The sequence below is a fragment of the Sardina pilchardus genome, chromosome 20 (genome assembly GCF_963854185.1).
Source record: "Sardina pilchardus chromosome 20, fSarPil1.1, whole genome shotgun sequence".
In the NCBI taxonomy this organism is placed as follows: domain Eukaryota; kingdom Metazoa; phylum Chordata; class Actinopteri; order Clupeiformes; family Clupeidae; genus Sardina; species Sardina pilchardus.
The window spans coordinates 9980584-10001614 of NC_085013.1; the positions used below are offsets into that span (position 1 = coordinate 9980584).

Consider the following 21031-nt stretch of genomic DNA (forward strand, 5'->3'; position numbering starts at 1 on the left):
AGCAAGTTTTTCATTTTAATTTAACTGTTTTCATTTTAATTTTCTTTTTGGGGCAGGAATAACCCCCCATACACAACCTGTGGTCTGTCAGTCAGGTAATCATTAATCCATGAAGTTGTGGAGGTGTCTACTTGTATTCTTTGCAGTTTCTCACAGCAGCTTAGGCTGTGTGATGTTAAAAGCACTTGAGAAAACAAAGAACCTCACAGTGCTGCCAGCTATGTCCAGTTGAGAGTGTGTTCTATGGAGTTGCCAGATGATGGTATCCTCAACACCCACCTCTGGCTGGCAGGGCTGGACAGGGATAAAAAAAAAAAAAAATTGGCCCAGGCATTTTTGAACTGAACAGCCCACTACAATCGGTCAGGCACACCCACTATGCCACAGGTGTCAAACTCAAGGCCCGCGGGCCAGATGCGGCCCGCCACGTCATTTCATATGGCCCGCGAGAGCTTTAAGGGTCTGATACAGTATGTGGCCCGCTAGAGCTTAAAAGGTCCGATACAGTTTTTGCGTATAGGCAATACACTGCAATACAATGCACGCATGTGAGACTGACAGGGAGGCAACATCAACCACCTTCCTCTATGATCAGTGCAACTGGCTACATCAGATGTGATAGCAACGTGTACGTGTGAAAACAAAATAGACCAGTAGGCTATTCTAAACTATTTTAGCGAACGGAGCGCCTAAATTAGTCGCTCGGTTTAGCCTGCCTGTGAAACGCATGATTGTTTGAAGTGCGTGCGCTTCTTTGAAAGGGGAATCGATGTAAGTTGTAAACTACGTGATACGTTTACGACTACGTTTAAAAGGCATGTATAATTGTGTGTAGTCCTATTATCCAAAAAATTCCAGATCCAAATCCTTGCTAATCAAGCAGGGATTGTTTGGCCAAAAGCGAAAATAAGCCTATTCTGACCGAGAAGAGGTGCATTCATATCAGGCAAGCAGAGGTATGCTAGAAGTTTGTAGTAATCGCCCTGTTGCTTTGCATTTTCATTTCAGTTTAAAACGAACAACATAGAAAACCTTTCAACTTTAAAACTTCAAAGAAAAAGTCCACCGGGACCGTTCGCTTCTACTGTATGTGTATGGAACGGTGTAGGCTAGTGACGCATTTCATATGGATGCACTTTTTGACATGACAGTTAGCCTACTCGTTTGCATCACTTGCATCACGCAAAACTGCATTTCGTTACTGGTATTTCACTCGTGCAATGACAGTAAAGTTGAATATACTCGAATCTAAAAACTCAGAAATATATATATATATAAAAAAGAATCCATGGCATGATCTCTTCCTGACTGACCAGTGACCCTCATTGAAAAGTCAAACTGTATGGAACTGACAGTGGTGTTTTGTTTTTACTAAACAATAATAAAAAAGAACATGTCATGCTGATACCTTTTGCTCTTCTCGATTTTAGAAGTTTTACCGATAAGATTTTGTGGCTGGTGCTACAAATCTTAGAAGTTACATCTGGCCCTTTGAGGGCAACCATTGGGCTGATGTGGCCCTCGGTGAAAATGAGTTTGACACCCCTGCACTATGCAATCCTGGCAGTTCTCTTAAATATGTGTATTGAACTAAGCGCCGTGTGGCAGTGCAAGTGAACAAGACTACACTCACTCTGACTCATTGGTCGTCCAAGGTGACTGGAGTACACAATCTCCATATTCAAGTATAGGGGCCTAAATACAAGCACTTGTCAAAGAGGAGACTGTGCTAGAGGAATCTAAAGTAGGCAACTACACTGTAGCCTAGAGCTCCGTGAGCTCAGCTCACATATATCACTAAGTGTTTCATGGAAATCTTTCAGTTTCCTTTTGCATGAAAATGACTTATTGTATTTTCAATTGAAAAACAGGAAAACATTTATTCCACAGACGCGTTTCGGCGTTCTGCCTGCCTCAGGAGGTGAGCGAATACTTTTAGCTTTGGTTTAGCTGTAACTGCCAATGAAGTGCATTTGTTTCCTTTTCTTGTTGCTATGATGTTTCATCAACATATTGATATCTTGATATTGATATCTAATCACGCTCATTGGTGACTGGCTAAACCTACATTTAGATGAACCTTTTTTACTTACAGCGCCCTCCACAATTATTGTTCTTTAGCTTCTAATAAATTCATTTTTTTCCCAAATAATATAGGACCACAATGAAAAAAAAAGCGTAAAATCCAACCTTTAATACAAGTGCATTTATTTAGAAGGAAAAAAAATCCCACATTAAGAAATAATTATTCTTCATAAAATCACCTGTTCCACAATTATTGGCACCCCTAACAATTCCTAGGAAATAAATGTAATTAAAAGTATTTCTGTCATTTCTGTCATTTCTACAGTAGGCTAGTTTACAAAGTCAATCAGAGTAGGCTATGTAGGAACATTTAATTAGTAATTCTTAACATCCTGTTTCCCTGGGCTATCAATATGACGTGACACAGAGGCCATTTCTCTTCAACATGGGAAAGACAAAGGAACACACTGTTGAAGTAAGGCAGATGTGTGTCGACCTTCACAAGTAAGGCAATGGCTATAAGAAAATAGCCACTCGCACACCTGCCCATATCTATGGTCAGAGGAATCGTTAAGAAGTTTAAAACAACTGGAACAGTGGTAAACAAGCCTGGAAGAGGACGCATGTTTATTTTGCCACCACGCACAGTGAGGAGGATGGTAAGAGAAATAAAAAAAATCTCCAAAACTCACTGTTACAGAATTGCATCAAATGGTTGCATCTTGGGGTCACAAAGTCTCCAAAACAACCATCAGGCGCTATCTACATGCCAACAAGTTGTTTGGGAGGCATGCAAGGAAAACAACCTTTCTCACTCAAAATCATAAGCACAAACGTCTGGAGCGGTACTGGGCCTTCAACTGGGACCGTGTGCTTTGGTCAGATGAGATAAAGTTAGAGCTTTTTGGCAACAAACACTCTAAGTGGGTCTGGCGTAACAAAAAGATGAGTATGCAGAACAGCACCTCATGCCCACTGTGAAGTATGGGGGAGGATCGGTGATGCTGTGGGCCTGTTTATCTTCCAAAGGGCCTGGGAACCTTGTTAGGGTGCATGGCATCATGAATGCTTTGAAATACCAGGACATTTTAAATCAAAATCTGGTGGCCTCTGCCCGAAAGCTGAAGATGGATCGTCACTGGGTCTTTCAGCAAGATAATGACCCTAAACATATGGCCAAGTCTACACAGAAATGGTTGACCAGACACCGTATCAAGCTCCTACTATGGCCATCTCAGTTCCCAGACCTCAACCCCATTGAAAACCTGTGTGGTGAGTTGAAGAGGAGAGTGCAGAGGAGAGAACCCAAGTCGTTGGATGATTTGGAGATTTTGTGCAAAGAAGAATGGTCGAAGATCCCTCTTTCTGTTTTCTCTAATCTTGTGAAACATTATAAGACAAGATTAGGTGCTGTTTTATTAGCAAAAGGGGGTTGTACAAAGCATTTACATCAGGGGTGCCAATAATTGTGGCACACATGATTTGATGTAAAATAATTATTTCTTAATGTGGGATTTTTTTCCTTCTAAATAAATGCACTTGTATTAAAGGTTGGATTTTACGCTTTTTTTCATTGTGGTCCTATATTATTTGGAAAAAAAATGAATTTATCAGAAGCTAAAGAACACATCTTAACCAGGGGTGCCAATAATTGTGGAGGGCGCTGTAACTTAAACTTATCAGACAGACAGACACTTGTCACCATTGAGGAGGTCAATGTGGAGGTGGTGAACACATACAAGTACCTGGGCGTACATCTGGACGATAAACTGGACTGGTCAGTCAACACTGAAGCAATATACAAGAAAGGGCAGAGCAGGCTGTACTTCCTGAGGAGGCTGTGGTCCTTCAATGTCTGCAGCAAGCTCCTCTGGATGTTTTACCAGTCTGTTGTTGCCAGCGTCCTCTTCTATGCTGTGGCATGCTGGGGAGGAAGCACTAGGAAGAGGGATGCTGGGCGACTAGACAGGCTGGTAAGGAAGGCTGGCTCTGTTGTGGGAGCTGATCTGGAGTGCATCACTTCAGTATCAGACAAAAGGACCCTGAACAAGCTACACAGCATCCTGGACAATGACTGTCATCCACTCTACAGCACTATCATACAGCAGAAGAGCTTGATCAGCTGGAGACTACGCTCCATGACATGCACAACAGACAGACTGAGGAAGTCATTTGTACCCAGGGCCATACAACTGTACAATGCTTCACTGAAGGGAAAAGGAGAGTTGGACTTCTATGCATAGTATATCTGCACATCCACCCTCTTATACACTTACATGGCATGGCTTTGTCTACCCTCATGTCTAACTCTTATATTATTACTATGTTACGTTTATTTTAATTGTTCATATATTTATACTAGTACTGTTATTATTATTACTATGCTTACATTTTGTACTGTACATATTTATTGCTGGTCACTAGAATTTAATCTTGCACTGTTGGACTTACTTGCACTACCAACTTGACACACACCTCAGACTGGATCACAGTATCACAGTATCACAGTACCAATCCACAGTACATTCATGCATACCTTATCCAGTATTTTACTGCTCCTTTAGTCATGTTGATTTGTTGATTTGCTTCTTATTTTTCCTGTTTACATTGTACTGTATGTTGTGTGTGGTGTCTTAAGCTGCTGGGACCTTGAATTTCCCCTTGGGGATCAATAAAGTATCTATCTATCTATCTATCTATCTACATCCTGTACTACTTCCAACTCACCTCCCAGGATGGCGATGGTATAAACCAGACTCCTTTATAAGCATTTTCTGTTGGCTCCATTGAAGGAAGTGGTTCTTCTTACAAATGTGGTTGTCTAAGAGTTTATTTTCAAAATCAGCAGTAGTCGTGTTGCACACATAGCAGTTTAAATAATTGTGCAGCAGTAGTTTCTATGTGGCCATACATGAAAAGTACAGAACAGACAGAGTTTTTGTAAAGGTTCTTTACATCAAGGGAAATCTTTTTATATGTGTCACCACACATATAAAAAGATTTCCCTTGATGTAAAGAACCTTTACAAAAACTCTGTCTGTTCTGTACTTTTCATGTCTAATGGCCACATAGTGACTTCAATGAAGGTCAAGTCAAAGAGGAGTGGACATAGACTGGATGATGCTGAAGATTATTTTACTGTAGGAGCTGCTGCCACTAATGTGAAATACTATAGAGTGTCTGTAGTGAGTCTGGGGTTGCTGTGTGTTCTCCTGCTGATTGTCATCAGAAGAATGGTTACCAAGCACACTGTAGAGACAGACCAGCTACAAAGACATACAGTATGGACCTACTGCAATTAACTAACCACAATTTGACCCGAGAAAGAGATACCATTTCATGATTTTCATGAGCTGCTGTAAACTGTAATCATTCAAATTAAAACAAAAAAGGCTTGACATAATTAACTTAATGTGTGACTCCAGAGATTTTCTGGAATTAACTTTTTTGGCAATTATTTGCACATGCTATTTTCATAGTGAGCTTTGGACTATAGTTTGTCTGCAGCCGGTCTAGCATTGTTATTGAATTGTACTGTATGAATAGCCTTGCTTGCAGTTAGAGCTGCTTGGTGTGACATGTTATGACCATCTACTTGACATCTACTTGAAGGCGTAACTTGTAATGCTTGTGTGACTTCCTGTGAGGCATTAGATGCTACTGAGAATACAGAGGTCTATACAGAGGAGCATATGATCTACCATAGAGCACATGTTTGATGGAGCTCTCTGGAGATATATATGGAAATGTTAATGATGGTGATCCATCTCAAAGAAGTTTGGATGAAGATGAAAATATTTATGCTAATCAGGAAACACTCAGAACTCAGATGAGTACTCAGAGGAAAAAGGAAAAAAGAGAGATTCCAGGTGCCTGAAAATTCCCTGTCTTTGTTTTTGCTCAAAGTACAGTAGTTCAGCTTTGTTGGTATGTTTTAGTTTATATAAAATACTGTATAGTATATAATTAAATCAAAACTCTTGAAATTGTTCATTCTAGGAGCCGGTACCATAGAAACCAAAGATTACAAAGTGGCTGCAGTGAGTCTGGGGCTGCTGTGTGTTCTCCTGCTGATCGTCATCATAGTGATAGTTACCACACAGTTACACACTGCAGAGACACAACAGCTACAAAGACATATGGACCTACTGCAGAGCAACGTGACCAGAGAGAGAGACCTCATCCAAGAGAGAAGCACCAACATAACCAAAGAAAGAGATCAACTGCAGGTAGCTAACAACAATTTGACCAACGAGCGAGACCTCTTCCAAGAGAGAAACACCAACTTAACCAAAGGAAATCATGAGCTGCGTGACATAATTAGTAATTTGACAGCAGAGAAGAATGGCCTGATGGATAAAAACATAAACTTGGCAGCTGAGAAAGGGAAGCTGCTTAACACCTTTCGTGAGTATTCTCGCATGATGTTAAGTGACTAATTATTGATATTCAAGTGCAAAGTGACCATAAGAATTGTTGAACAAATTCTTTAATTATTGCATCTTTGCATCTCTCTTTATCTATATGTTATTGGTGCTGATCTAATATTAGTCCTTTGCATTGCCAGTAGAACACATTTTGTTTTATCATTTCTCATTTTAGTGCAGTTAGGCTGGAGACGTTTCGGTGACAGTTTTTACTACGTTTCAAATGATCAGACAACTTGGAGTGATGGTAAACAACAATGCATTGATCGAGGAGGGTATTTGGTGATTATTAATCGTCAGGAGGAACAGGTGAGAGACACAGAGGCAAATAGAAGACTGAAAAGGTTCACACAGTATATAATTTGGTTGAAATGCTTTCGTTGAAATGCCTTCCTTCTATAAAGCAAGTTCCTGTATCATTATCATTATTACGGTACCGCTTGGTCCACTGAACACCACAGATGACTTGATCATGGACCTGGCTGTACACAGTATCATCACAAGTACAGAATATGAACTGTTCAAAAATCTTATACAGCAAGTGTATTGATCAGAAGAGAGATTTACATACCCAACTATGGTCAGAGTAATTTTCACACTCAATCAAATGGGATTATATTAGGGTGACCAGATTTCTCTGAACCAAAACCGGGACACTTTTGTGTGTGATCAAATGTAACGTCAACATGCGACAGATTAAACTTTTTTTTCGTAGCCGTCCTTAAGCCCAAACGGTAGTGGGGGTTCGGGGGTGTCACCCCCGAGAAAATTTCTTAAATGTTGCTGTGTAAATGCACAAATTCTGTGCACTTTCAGTCAGAGATTAGGGCATGCACTGTCTGACTCCTAAACATTATATAGCCTATGCATGAAACGATTTTTTGAAAACGAAACTCAGCCATATTATTTTCTCAACCTTAGTTTACATGATAACTCTAAACAGCTACTCTTGTCAGATGGCCATTATACATCACTGAAAAGCTGAGATTCCAGGCTTTCAGTAAAGGTATGGTGTGCCCCCTTTTTGATAACGACCAACCCCTCTGGCTCACGGACTAATAGGTTATTGAGAATGATGACTTTCTCTTCAGCATTGTCGTAGCGTAACCTGCTAGCCATTAAAACGAGGCAATGAAACAATGTAACGTTGACTGCAAAGATTGTGCAGACTGCGATTGACTGGCACACGATCACACACACACAAATCATACGTCGGACGCTTTATGCTAGTTTCTACATGGGTTTAGGTAGTGATCGGGCTATATTAAAACCACACTTCAACAGTGGTTGGTGAAAACCGGGACATATTAGCGTCCCGACGGGCTTTTGTCGGGACTCGGGACACGCCACTCAAAATCGGGACTGTCCCAGGAAAACCGGGACGTCTGGTCACCCTAGATTATATAAACTCAGGGTAGAGTTGACACTGTTGATTTGGTTGTGTATCTTGGGGAGATAAGATAAGATAAGATAGTTTGGGGAGAAGGGAGTATGTCCACTTGAGTGTGTGCCTGCGTGCAAATATTGTTATTAATGTGTTTGTTTGGTCCATGTCTATGTCTTGTCCTTTAACTATGTTCTATGAATGACCGCTACACACCAAATATCTTTTTTTTAAAAAGGATAAATAAAGTAAACTTGAACTTGAACTTGACTTGAACTTGAACTTGAACTTGACAGGTATTTATCTCAGGATTTCAGAAAAAAGGGTGGATTGGTCTTACTGATGTGGAGGGAACATGGAAATGGTTAGATGGCAAATTGCTGAAAACTGGGTAGGTCACTGAAATTGGCATTTCACAGAGAATGGATTAAAGGTTGTGTTTTAGATTAAGGTTCTTGTATACTGTACATTTTAGAAAGATTATACAAATTTCTTAAATAAAATGTTGTCTTGAAACCATTAGCATACACACCTAACAAACATGTAAGCCATTAAATAGTTCCATTGCCTTTAATCACATTTTATAATAGTGTTTGTAAAATGAAATCTGTACGTTCTTCTCTGGGTATGTCTAGGTACTGGATGGAGGGAGAGCCAAATAGCCATAACGGAAATGAGCACTGTGCAGAGATCCTCAATTATGGTACCCCCCTGAAAAACTGGAATGACCACGCTTGTACTGAAAGACGCCGTTATTTTTGTGAACGACCACTGTAGTATCAGTACAGAGTAGCATGAACCTCCAAAGTACTCATACAGTACACTGACTTTATTGTGTAATCTTCTGTTCTGTATGGTGTGCTTGTGTACTGTACTGAAAAAGGGTTGTCATGTAAACTCAAAGAACTGACCACCATATCACTCCAATGCTTAAGTCCCTGCTTTGGCTTCCAGTAAGTCACAGAATTGAGGGGGTTTAAGCACTACTGCTTGTTTATAAATCGCTAAATGGAACAGGCCCTAATTACCCAGGCATGCTCCTGGTGAAGACCTCTCAGGTCTCAGGAGAAAAACTTGTTAGCAAAACCCACTGTTAGAATTAAACATGGTGAGGGTGATAGCTGCTGTGTGGTTTAGCTCTGGAACAATCTTTCGAATGACATCAAAAAGACTCCAATCACACCAGCCAGTTATGAATTTAGACTTAAGACCAATGATATAGTCTCAGACGCCTCCTGTTAAAGAGACCCTATGCAACTTGTTCATTGTCATAAAATCGCTTAGAAATCGTTGTTTTCCTTGACTGACCAGTTTGATTGAAAACAGTAATATTTCCTCCCGCCCCCAGTGCCCCTATCCGCTATTGCAACCTTGCAGTTTGTTCAGGAGGCGATCGCTCCTTGTTCACATCTGGAAAGCTGAGATGCGTAAGGAACAAGAAGAACCACGCTTTTCATTATTCTACCTTGTGTCTTTTTTAATTATATTATGTACTTTACTTTTCAAATTGTATGCTATATTACTCTTTATATATCATAATACTCTTGGCTTTTGTTTATGTAAAGCACATTGAATGACCCCTGAATGTATGTATGAAATGTGCCAAATAAATAAACTTGACTTGACTAAAGTAGTTAGTTGTTCATAAAATGGCCACTAGATAGCAAAAGGGTATGTTCTGCATATTACAGTACAGTATGTACTGCATACAGCCTTGCACATCCAGGGACAGATTAGTGGAGGAGGCCTATGACATAATATACTGTAATGGCTAGTTTATATGAACAGTAAGTAATTTTTGACAAAAACATTATTTTTACCTAAATCATCATGATGATATGTTTTGTTAGCTTTTTGTGTTCCCTGATAAAATCTGAAAAAAGCCATTATTTCAGGAAGGTGATGTTACAGTATGCTACCCTCTAATGCAATGGCAATAACTATATGGCAAAACCAACTGGTCGTATTTGTGAGATTTTAGTGTGGTCCACAGAGTTCTTTGCAGCAATGTAAGTCTACTTGCTTCCTTTCTCCCTCAGACGTGATTGTTTCTTGTCTGTTTATGAACAGAAGCAACGCTAACGCTGGTGAGAGTGTGCTCAGCTACTATTATCCACACTGTTTATAGCAATTTCATCTAACTGTAAGTTCATTCAACAAGTTAATTTTTGTATTTAGACTTTCAATCATAGATCTGATCTTGTTTTAATTGCCATCATGCTCAGGAAGTGTAACAAGCTGAACGCAGCCATTTGAATGACTGAGGTATTGGCCTGTATTGCTACCAAACACAGTAGTGCAAGTCTTTAAATGCTTTTTGCTTACAGGAGGATTACCTTCGTCTGTCCAACTAGCCACTGCTCTTCCTGGATTTAATCATTCTTTTAATTTGATATTGCTTTGAATATATGCCACAACTGTGTCCTGAACCTTGGTGGGCTTAAGGGGAAGGCCTGCTAAGCTTAGCTTGCTAGCTGTACTGTTTGTTGGTTTGTTTATTTGTTTGTGTGTTTCTTTCTTTCTTTCTTTGTCTGTATGTTATACAACCATTGTAATTTGGTATTTGGCCTTGGGCATTGTGCAATATTTCTTGTGGGGGCAGTGTTCCTTTTGAAGTGTCCAGCAGTGTGCAGTGTGAAACGCTGTGTGCGTGTACTGCCTATTTGGTGTGGAGTCTTTTGCAGTGTGTGTGTGTGTGTGTGTGTGTGTGTGTGTGTGAGCTTTGCCACCGCTACCAGCAGAGAATATTTGCTTGCCCTGATTGCATGGTTGTATTTATTGTGTCGAAGTGTTTTAATAAAAGTAAATTTTTAATTACATCACTCCCATTCTTGTTCCTTCATTGGACAACCTGCCTAGAGCTTTAGGGGGAAGGCTCTTTGAGTTCTCTAGCTTAATTACACAAATTGTGAATGTGGGTGCCCCCTAGTAACCTGACTTTCGCCAGATCCTGTAGTTCGCTGTCTGCTTCACACAAGGATCTGGGACTTCTCGATAGGAGATGTATTTCTGAAGGCGGGTCCTTGTAAAACATCCTCGCATGTGATTTGATAAACCACTTGCCTGTTATCTTGAATGACGTGCTAGGCTTCTTCAAGTTCTTGCCAAACCCGGTCGGAAGAAGAGTAAAAACATCCTTGCCACCAATGAATGTCTTCAAAACTATTCTCTGAAAGAATGAATACTCGATAGATTCGACAAAACGGTTGAAATAGCAGAATCAATGTCAGCACAAGACTCCTCGCTGCGTGCCACCATAGACCTCTGAAGTTCGCCTACAAAAAAGCCACCATCTTTGCCCAAATAAGGAGATCCGGTATCTTGAGATTTTTTCTATGGGAAAATAACATGGGGATTTTCAATTATCGCACCTGTTAAACTCTCACGGGGATGATGGCATTGGAAATGCAGACGTTTTTCACTACACAGTTTTGTCCACTGCCGTCTATTGGATACTGTGATCTTCGGTAGGTGAAGACGGCACACTTTGATCTTTGCTACCCCAGAGCTAACTTACCATGCAACTTGCCATAGGCAGTTAGCTTCAATTAACTCCCGGATCTCCTTATATGGGCAAAGATGGCAGCTTTGGATCCTTTTTGTAGGCGAACTTCAGAGGTCTATTGTTATTTGAATCAAACACTCGCTTCGGCGCTCCTGATTGGCTGCTCATTTTTTGATCACTGGCAGGGGTTTGGATTGCCCTCGCGTCCAGACCCTTGTGTGGAGCTCAGCGAAACGCCTCTGGTGGAGCATGGCGGAACTACAAGGGTCTGGCGAGAGTCAGGCTAGCCCCCTAGGGGTTACACATGAGTCTGAAAATAGTTGTGCATAGTGCACATCAGGATATGTAAAATCCAATTAGCCTATTAGTTAAAATAAATAAATAGAACATCTACATATGGATCATGCCCACCAAGTTCCGTGCACCCCTGTCTTTCAGTGTCCTGGGGAATACTTGAAGGAAAATTACTCATGCAGGGGGAAAAAAATGGATGAAAAAAACTGACTAAACCTTCACTGCGTGGCGGTCACAATAACTCTGGCCCAGATCTGGCCTGATCTTGAATGCGAGGTCTGCTGCTCCCTGTGACAGAATCTGCACAGTATCACCAAAGATCCTTTTTCAACCGTCTCTGAGGGGTATTTCAAAAAATGGGATAGCCTTCTTAATAAGCTTGAGATTAGTTAAATCATTGTAGTGTCCTTGACTGTAATGCTGCTGCCCCAACAGATGGCAGCATTTTGCTGCACACATTAAATGACCTGAGCTTGTTCGAGCAATAGAGTCTGCTCTGACCCTTCTTGCCTCAGTGTTGAACTTCCAATCCAGTTTTTTGTCAATATGAACACCCACATATCTGTAGTTATCTACAACCTCTACTTCCTCACCCAGGATAGAAATGGTATTTATCTCAGGCCTGGCCCTCCTAACGTCCACCACCATTTCCCTTGTCTTAACCACAGTCAACACAAGGTGGTTGCTCCTGAACAAAGCAGTTTGCGGTTGCCTGTACCCTGTACTCCATCTCCGTACAGTGTCCAGTGAGAAGAGAAAAGAGGACAGCACAGTCCCTTGCGGTGCTACTCAACAACTCTTATCACGCCCTGTCCCGTACATGTGCTCAAAGCCAAAAAGTCTGTATAAGCAAGTCAAAATGGATAAATGAAGTTGGTTCAGAAGCTATGACGTTTGATCAACATATTGATATCTTTAAATCATGCTCATTGGTGACTGGCTAAACCTACATTTAGATTAACCTTTTTTACTTAATTTAAACTTATCAGACAGACACACACTCTACCACATCCTGTACTACTTCCAACACCTCGCAGGATGGCGATGGAATAAACCAGACTCTACAAGCATTTTCTGTTTGCTCCATTTAAGGAAGTGGTTCTTCTAACAAATGTGGTTGTCTAAGAGTTTATTTTCAAAATCAGCAGTAGTAGTGTTGCACACATAGCAGTTTAAAGAATTGTGCAGCAGTAGTTTCTATGTGGCCATTAGACATGAAAAGTACAGAACAGACAGAGTTTTTGTAAAGGTTAATCTTTACATCAAGGGAAATCTTTTTATATGTGGTGGTAGTGACTTCAATGAAGGTCAAGTCAAAGAGGAGTGGACATAGACTGGATGATGCTGAAGATTATTTTACTGTAGGAGCTGCTGCCACTAATGTGAAATACTATAGAGTGTCTGTAGTGAGTCTGGGGCTGCTGTGTGTTCTCCTGCTGATGATTGTCATCAGAAGAATGGTTACCAAGCACACTGTAGAGACAGACCAGCTACAGTACAAAGACATACAGTATGGACCTACTGCAATTAACTAACCACAATTTGACCCGAGAAAGAGATACCATTTCATGATTTTCATGAGCGGCTGTAAGCTGTAATCATTCAAATTAAAACAAAAAAGGCTTCACATAATTAACTTAATGGGCTCTATTCTCACTTTCTCAGGATCAAATGGGCATTGTCGCAAGTCAATCGCGCAAGTTACTTTGGGGGCGGTCCTAGCGCAAAAGGCTATAATGACTGCGTGAAAAGTGAACATTGCGCTCGGCGCAAAGTCAAAAGGGGTTGTCTTAATTTAGTTAATTAGTCATGGGTGTCTTTTGGGCGTAGCATACAATAAACCAATTAGATTTCACACTCTCATTCCCTTTAAAAGCCTGGCGCATTATTCAATGGCCTGTTGGTATTATCATGGCGGATTTACCTGGGTGTCCAGAAGAGACCGATTTGCTCGTGCGTGAGGCATGGGCTGCGCTTAATGGAGGCTTGGGAAGGCTAAGCCTTCCCAAATGTTATGCTGTTGTATAAACCGCAGGGTTCAAAGCATGGGAAAAAAGCAGCGGCTTATAGTCCGGAAATTACGGGTACATTGTTCTCGACAAGTACGCCATCCCATGCATGTCAGCCAGTGCAGTTGGCACCTTTGATGAACTGCTCAAGAGTCATTTTGTGTTCGGTACGTCCTACAACAAAGTACTTCACAATATGTACACCTTTACCCAAACAACAATCTGTGAAATAGACGTCGGCCAAGTATACTTTTTTACAAAAAGTATATTTGGGCAGGCCGGAGGCAGAGCTCCCCCCCCCCCCCCCCCCCCCCCCCACATAACCAATCCCAATTTAACCCGTTTCTAACATTCTGATACATCTTTCCAACCGGAATTGTACACACGTCATGGTTGAAAACGTATCAGAATGTCAGAAATAGTCATGTATGCATGTCGTCTCAAAGATTATCTAGTTAAGAGTTGTTACAGTATATACAGATGGCCAGTCCAGCCCTGGGCTGTATGCAAACTGTAATGGGTTATTCTTCTGATGTATGTGGATTTGTGTTTTGTTCACACTGCGTTCTGTAGAGTTTTTGCACATCTCACTATATGACTCTGTGCCACAAATATCTTAATCTGATAAGCTTTGGATATTGGGGACTAGTTTGTCTGCAGCCAGCCAGCCATGAGCGTAATGCATAACGACCCCAGGCAGTTGGGTTGGCCCCTTGAGCCTTGGATCTGCCCAAGGTTTCTTCCTGAAGAAGGGAATTTTTCCTTGCCCCTATTGCTCCTGGGTGTCCCTTGGTGCTCCCCAACCCCTCTTTTTATAGTATCTATTTATTCATTTTTCTTTTTTATTTAATTTCTGTTGTTGAATGGACTCTTGAGCATAAGAATTTCATTACTTATAATGTTTTTTTATGAGTACATGACCATAAGCTTTGAGCTTGAACTTGAACTAATGTTCACATTCTTGTGCTCATCATTAGTTAGTGGCTTAATAATAATTAGGAGTATAGCAGTAGCTGTTCGTAGCAGTAGTAGTATTTGTGTAGTTGCTTATTATTACTGTTTGTATCTTGTGATCAGCAAATGGCAAAACATGTTCACAGTGTTACTTTATTCATATTTACAGCTAGAGTCCTGAGTATTGTAATGGCTAGAACAAGCATTTCAGAGTGTGTGACAAAAGAAAAGAAAAAATGTTGTACAGTAAATAAATAGAAAATGACTTGAATGTCTACATAACATATTGTCTCTTCAGAATACCGAAGAAAGTTAAATTGGTAACACTCGTTTTATGTGTCATGTACAGACACGTTATGTTCACAGACAGTAGCTAAATATATAAATAATAGCATCTAGTTTCAGAAACCGTGACAAAAGTTGTGTATATGTGGGAGTGGGGGGCCTTGTTGGCTGAATATTCAGCTACTGTCTTGCCAATTAAATGCATTTGTTTCAAATTCTTGTGTCTACATTTGATCAACATATTGATATCTTCAAATCATGCTCATTGGTGATTGGCTAAGCATATATTTAGATTAACCTTTTTCTATCAGAATTTATCAGACAGACACACACTTTACCACATCCTGTACTGTAGACTGACAACTTCCCTCTTAACTGTCCCTGTGGTCCTCGGTCATAAGATGGAAGCATTAAGAAAATAATAAACAAATATAAATTAGTGTGTTGGTTATATATAAAGCATTTTTTAAAATATGCATGCAGACATTCATCCCCTTGAAATGTTAAAGGTTCTATCAGACTGTTTTTGTCAAAATTGAGTTGTTGACATTTTCTTATTTTGTGACAAGCTCATAAGGTGAGGTGAGGTGTTTCTTCAAGTTCCAGGCATTTTTGGAAATTACATCTAAAGATTCATGTTGATTCATGATTATAATTCTAAGGGGACTTTGAACTGTTACATTCCAAAACTCTTATACAGCAAGTGTTCAATTTCCTTTTGATCTGAAGAGAACTTTACATACCCAACTACGGTCAGAATAATGTTCACACTCAACCAAATGGGACTATATGAGCTCAGAGTAGCATTAACACTGGATCTGGCTGTGTATCTTGACATTGGCCGGGTTTCCAAGATTCGTTAAGAAACTCTTACAGTGCTACACTAAGAAACTCTAAGAATGTTCTATACGGAGCCCTGGAGGGGTCAAAGCAATATTTTTGGGGAAGGAAGAAAACGTGCGCTCACTTTGCAAAATCGAGCTCTCGTTTTACTAAATCGTGCACTTTTTTAAGTAGAGCGTGCTCTCGTTTCATTACTTCGTGCGCCCGTTTTCCTTAAACGTGTGCTCACAGTACTACATCGTGGTCTCGCTAATCTAAAATGTGCACTTGTTTTAGTTTTTCTTAAAACATTATACTGGAACATGAATTCGGCATTTCAATTTTCAATTAATCACCAATAAGTATGGGTGTGTTTGTGTGCATATTCTGTGTGTACTCACTGTCCAAAAAAGCAAATGTCATGAGCACAAGGAAGTGAGATAAAAATAAGTTTGTACATTCAAATAGTTAGCCTATGGAAACTTCCCTAACGGCTCAGAGTCCCCGATTACTGTAAATCATTAATGCACAAGATCAACAACGTTTTGTATAATATTTTCACTTACATGTTACCAAGTACCACTTATTCTAGTAGTAGTAGCATTGGTATTGGTATGTTAGTTACTATTAGATAGCGAAATGTATTATGTATGTACAGTGCAAATTTGCAGGCACAGATTAGTGGGAAAGGCCAATCATTTAAATGTAATGGCTAGTTCAAATTAACATTCAAGAGAGATATTATAGCATATCATGTTAACCTCATAAAATGCAATGGCAATCATTATAGTGGCAAAACCAACAGGTCATTTGTGAGATTGGTTCACAGACTTTTTGCAGCTTTTTGATTAAACCAAGTTAATTTCATATGTTTGTATTCTTTGGCATGCATCTGCCTTAAATTATTCCCCCTAGCTGCAGGTGTGGAGAGAAGGTGTTTGTGTTTAACTGCATGTACAAGACCCCCAAGCACATTTACTCACTCAGCAGAATATCATCAACTTAACAATGCTTGATTCTGGTTTCTGCTCTTTTGATAAATTCATGAATTAATCTTTAATTGTGGTCATGGTGTGTGGTGTTGTCAAAACGATGCCTCCTTGCCTGTACCTGGTGTGCTGAATCATGTCCAAGGGACCACTTTGACAAGGACAAGGAGGAGGCCATCACCCCCACCCCCGCCAACAATTGCATGACCCTATCCCAACCATAGTACATGTGAAACATCTATTGGGTACATCTACTCGAGTCCATGCTTGAAGGCGTAACTTTCTGCTTGTGTAACTCCCTCTGACTTTAAATTCCCCTGAGAATACAGAGGAGTGTGTAGTCTACCATCAAACATACAGTATACAGTAGAGCAGCAGATGGAGTTTTCTGGAGATATATGTAGAAATGTTAATGAAGGTGATCCAAGTCAAAGAAGTTTGGATGAAGATGAAAAGGTTTATGCTAATCAGGAAACAATCAGAACTCAGATGAGTACTCAGAGGAACAAGGAAAAAGGAGAGATTTCAGGTGCGTCCCTGAAAATTCCCCCTCTTTGTTTAATGTCAATGTAGTTCAGCTTTGTTCGTATGTTTTATGTAAAGTCAATATACAACTAAGGTTGTCAAAATGAACCTAATCGCAGTGATTCACCATCCTTACCATGGAACAAAATGTTGTACACATAAATAGAACTGCCGTTAAAATGTTCACAGGTCTACATTCGTTATTGTTTGCAACTGATCTGATACATACAGTATGGTGTGCAACATACAAAACAACATTTTTCACATTGCAATATTACATGCAACATGAGTTGTCTTATGCAAATCTTTCTTTTTCATTTCCCACCCTGCCATGGGCAAAATGCACCATTGAGATCTATTGAGAAATATGTTTGTATAGACTAACCACAGGTGGCATTAAAATCATTGAATCACTGAAATTGCAAGGATATAGGGACAAAACATATTGATCTCAATGGTGCATTTTGTCCATGTTTAGGGTGGAAAATGAAAAAGAATGATTCGCATAAGACAAGTCAAATTGGTGTTTTTTAAAAAGAAGAGGTAAATGGAGAATAAAGAAAAAAACATTTTTAAAAGTCTTATATATATATAAGATGTGCAGGTAATGACTGAAAGTAAAATTAAGAAAGAAAGAAAGATAAAGAACAGCATAGAAAATCAGCTATTACAATAGCTATGTATGTGTGATATAATGGCTTCTCTGTGTAAAAATCGTCACACTTAGAACATAACAGAATGTTCAGTATTGTATTGTGATACAAATATAAATGTAAAGATCCCTTTATACAATATATATAGTATCATAATTAAATGATTTTATAACATATTAAATTGTTAATTTTAGGTGCCGGTACCATAGAAAAAAAAGGCTACAGAGTGGCTGTAGTGATTCTGGGGCTGCTGTGTGTTCTGCTGCTCGTCATCATAGTGATAGCTACAAAACACACTGCAGAGACACAACAGCTACAAAGACATATGGACCTACTGCTGAGCAACGTGACCAGAGAGAGAAACCAACTGCAATTAACTATCAAGAATTTGATCAAACAGCAAAACCTCTTGCGAGAAGGAAGCACCAACATAAGCAAAGAGAGAGATCAACTGCAGTTAACTAACAGCGATAAGACAAGAGAGAGAGACCTCCTCCAAGAAAGAAACTCCAACATAACCAAAGAGAGAGATCAACTGCAGTTACTGTAACTAACAGCAATTTGACAAGAGAGAGAGACCTCCTCCAAGAAAGAAACTCCAACATAACCAAAGGGAGAGATCAACTGCAGGTAGCTAACAACAATTTGATCAAAGAGCGAGACCTCTTCCAAGAGAGAAACACCAAACTAACCAAAGAAAATCATGAGCTGCGTGACGTAATTAGTAATTTGACAGCAGAGAAGAATGATCTGATGGATAAAAACAGAAACTTGACTGCTGAGAAAGAGAAGCTGCTTAACACCTTTCGTGAGTATTCTCGCATGATGTTGCTTAAGTGCCTGATTAATTGATGTTTTCAGTGAGATATTGAAGTGCAAAGTGACCATAATAAATTCTTCAAAAGATGAAATGAAGAACATCTCACTATATGTTTTTGGTGCTGATCTAATATTAGACCTTTGCATTGCCAGTAGAACACATTTTGTTTTATTATTTCTCATATTAGCAATTCCGCAAGACTGGATACGTTTTGGTTACAGTTTTTACTACATTTCAAATGATCAGAAAACTTGGAGTGATGGTAAACAACAATGCATGGATCGAGGGGGGTATTTGATGATTATTGACAGTGAGGAGGAACAGGTGAGCGACAACACAGAAGCCAATAGAAGACTGAAATGTTTCACACAGTATATCATTTGGTGGAGCTTTACATATCCAACTATGGTCAGCGTAATATTAACACTCAACCAAATGGAACTAGATGAACTCAGAGTAGAGTTAACTGGGCACTGCTGATTTGGTTGTGTATCTTGACATGTACATTTCAGGAATTTATCTCAGGATTTCGGAAAAGAGGGTGGATTGGTCTTTCTGATGTGGAGGGACCATGGAAATGGTTAGATGGTGAATTGCTGAAAACTGGGTAGGTCACTGAAACTGGCATTTCACAGAGAATGGATTAAAGGTTGTTTTTTAGGTTCTTGTATGCTGAACATTCTAGAATGATCTATGTATTTTTTAAATAAAATGTTGGTCTTGAAACCATTAGCATACACACCTGACAAATATGTAGGCTGTTAGGCTAAATAGTTCCATTGTCTTTGTTCACATTTTATAATAGTGTTTGTAAAATGAAATGCATATGTTCTTCACTGGGTGATATTTAGGTACTGGATGGAAGGAGAGCCAAATGGTCTTAACGGAAATGAGCACTGTGCAGAAATCATCGATAACGCCAAACCCTTGGGAAGAAACTGGAATGACAACACTTGTACCGCAAGACACAGATAGTTTTGTTAACGACCACTGTGGCATCAGTAAAGATAGGTAGCATAAACCTCAGAAGTAGGCTACTCTTGTCATACTAACTTTATTGTGTACTCTTGTGTTCTGTATGGTATGATTGTGTACTGCACTGATAAGGAAGAGTTGGTTTCACATTTTCAGTTAACTAAATAAGCTTGCTTACATAAAGCTAGTAATGTAAAATTGCCATTTAAATAGTCCATTAATCCCCAAAAAGTATTGTGTTTGTGTACATACATATTCTGTGTGTATTCACTGTCCATAAAAGCTAATGTCATGAGCACAAGGAAGTGAGATAAAATGTTTGTACATTCAAAAACGTCCCTAACTGCTCAGAGTCCCTGATTACACATCATACTGTAAATCATTAGTGCACAAGATCAATGATGTTTCGTAAAACACAAATTATCACCTACAAAATATCAAAGTCCACTTATTTTTCTTCTTCGTTTATTAAACTTGTTCAGAAGTAGTCGTGGTATGTATCTAATGTCAAAATATGATTAGAAAAACTCATGTAGGCCTACAGTATGCATTTATCTCCAGTAGGGTTACTGCAATCGGCTTTTCACACACCTATCAAAAGATCAACAGCTTCAGATGATACAAAATGCAGCAGCTAGGGTTCTCATGCACTGGCTTCCAGTATGTCCCAGAATTGACTTTAAAGCACCACCGCTTGTTTATGAATCACTAAGTGGAATGGGACCTAAAATTACCTATCAGACATGCTTCAGGAGTAGGCCTAAACACGTTCCAGACCTCTCAGCTCTCAGGAGGAAAACTTGTCAGTAAAACCCGCTATTAGAACGAGACATGGTGAAGCACCTTTATAGCTGCTTTGCGGTTTAGCTCTGCAACCAACTTAAGGCCCCAACTGTAGCCAGTTTTATCTTAAGACCAAACTGTTCTCAGACGTCTTCTGCTAACTGATCAAATGCACTTCCTGTTATCTGTCTTTTTAGTATTCTACCTTGTGCCTTTTATATTTTCTGTTTTTTAATTGAACTTACTTTAATTATAAACTATTTGAACTATTTATCTTTTATGGTTTCATATTCTATTACTCTTTGCCTTTGTTTATGTAAAGCACATTGTGTATAAAATGCGCCATATACTGTAAATAAACATGACTTGACTTGATTTGTAGTAGTAGCATTAATAGTACTGTAATTAGTCAGTTTGTTGTTTTTATAGTGAACATTAGATAGCAGAAATGTATATTACAGTGCAACCAGAAAGTATTCAGACCCTTTCATCTTAAAATTGATTTTCTTTTTTTTTTTTTTTTTTTTTTTTAATCCTCGTCAATCTACACACAATACTCCAACCCTCCACAAAAAAAAAAA

At 39.4% G+C, this 21031-nt stretch overlaps 1 long non-coding RNA gene across 1 annotated transcript; it reads left to right on the plus strand.

The window, feature by feature from the left end:
- The first annotated feature begins 18220 nt into the window (after nt 1-18220).
- LOC134067696 (uncharacterized) lies at nt 18221-20787 on the plus strand. Its single transcript, XR_009936542.1, has 4 exons — nt 18221-18680; nt 18880-19016; nt 19205-19299; nt 19544-20787. It is a non-coding gene; the product is annotated as an uncharacterized LOC134067696 (long non-coding RNA).
- Nucleotides 20788-21031: the final 244 nt, after the last annotated feature.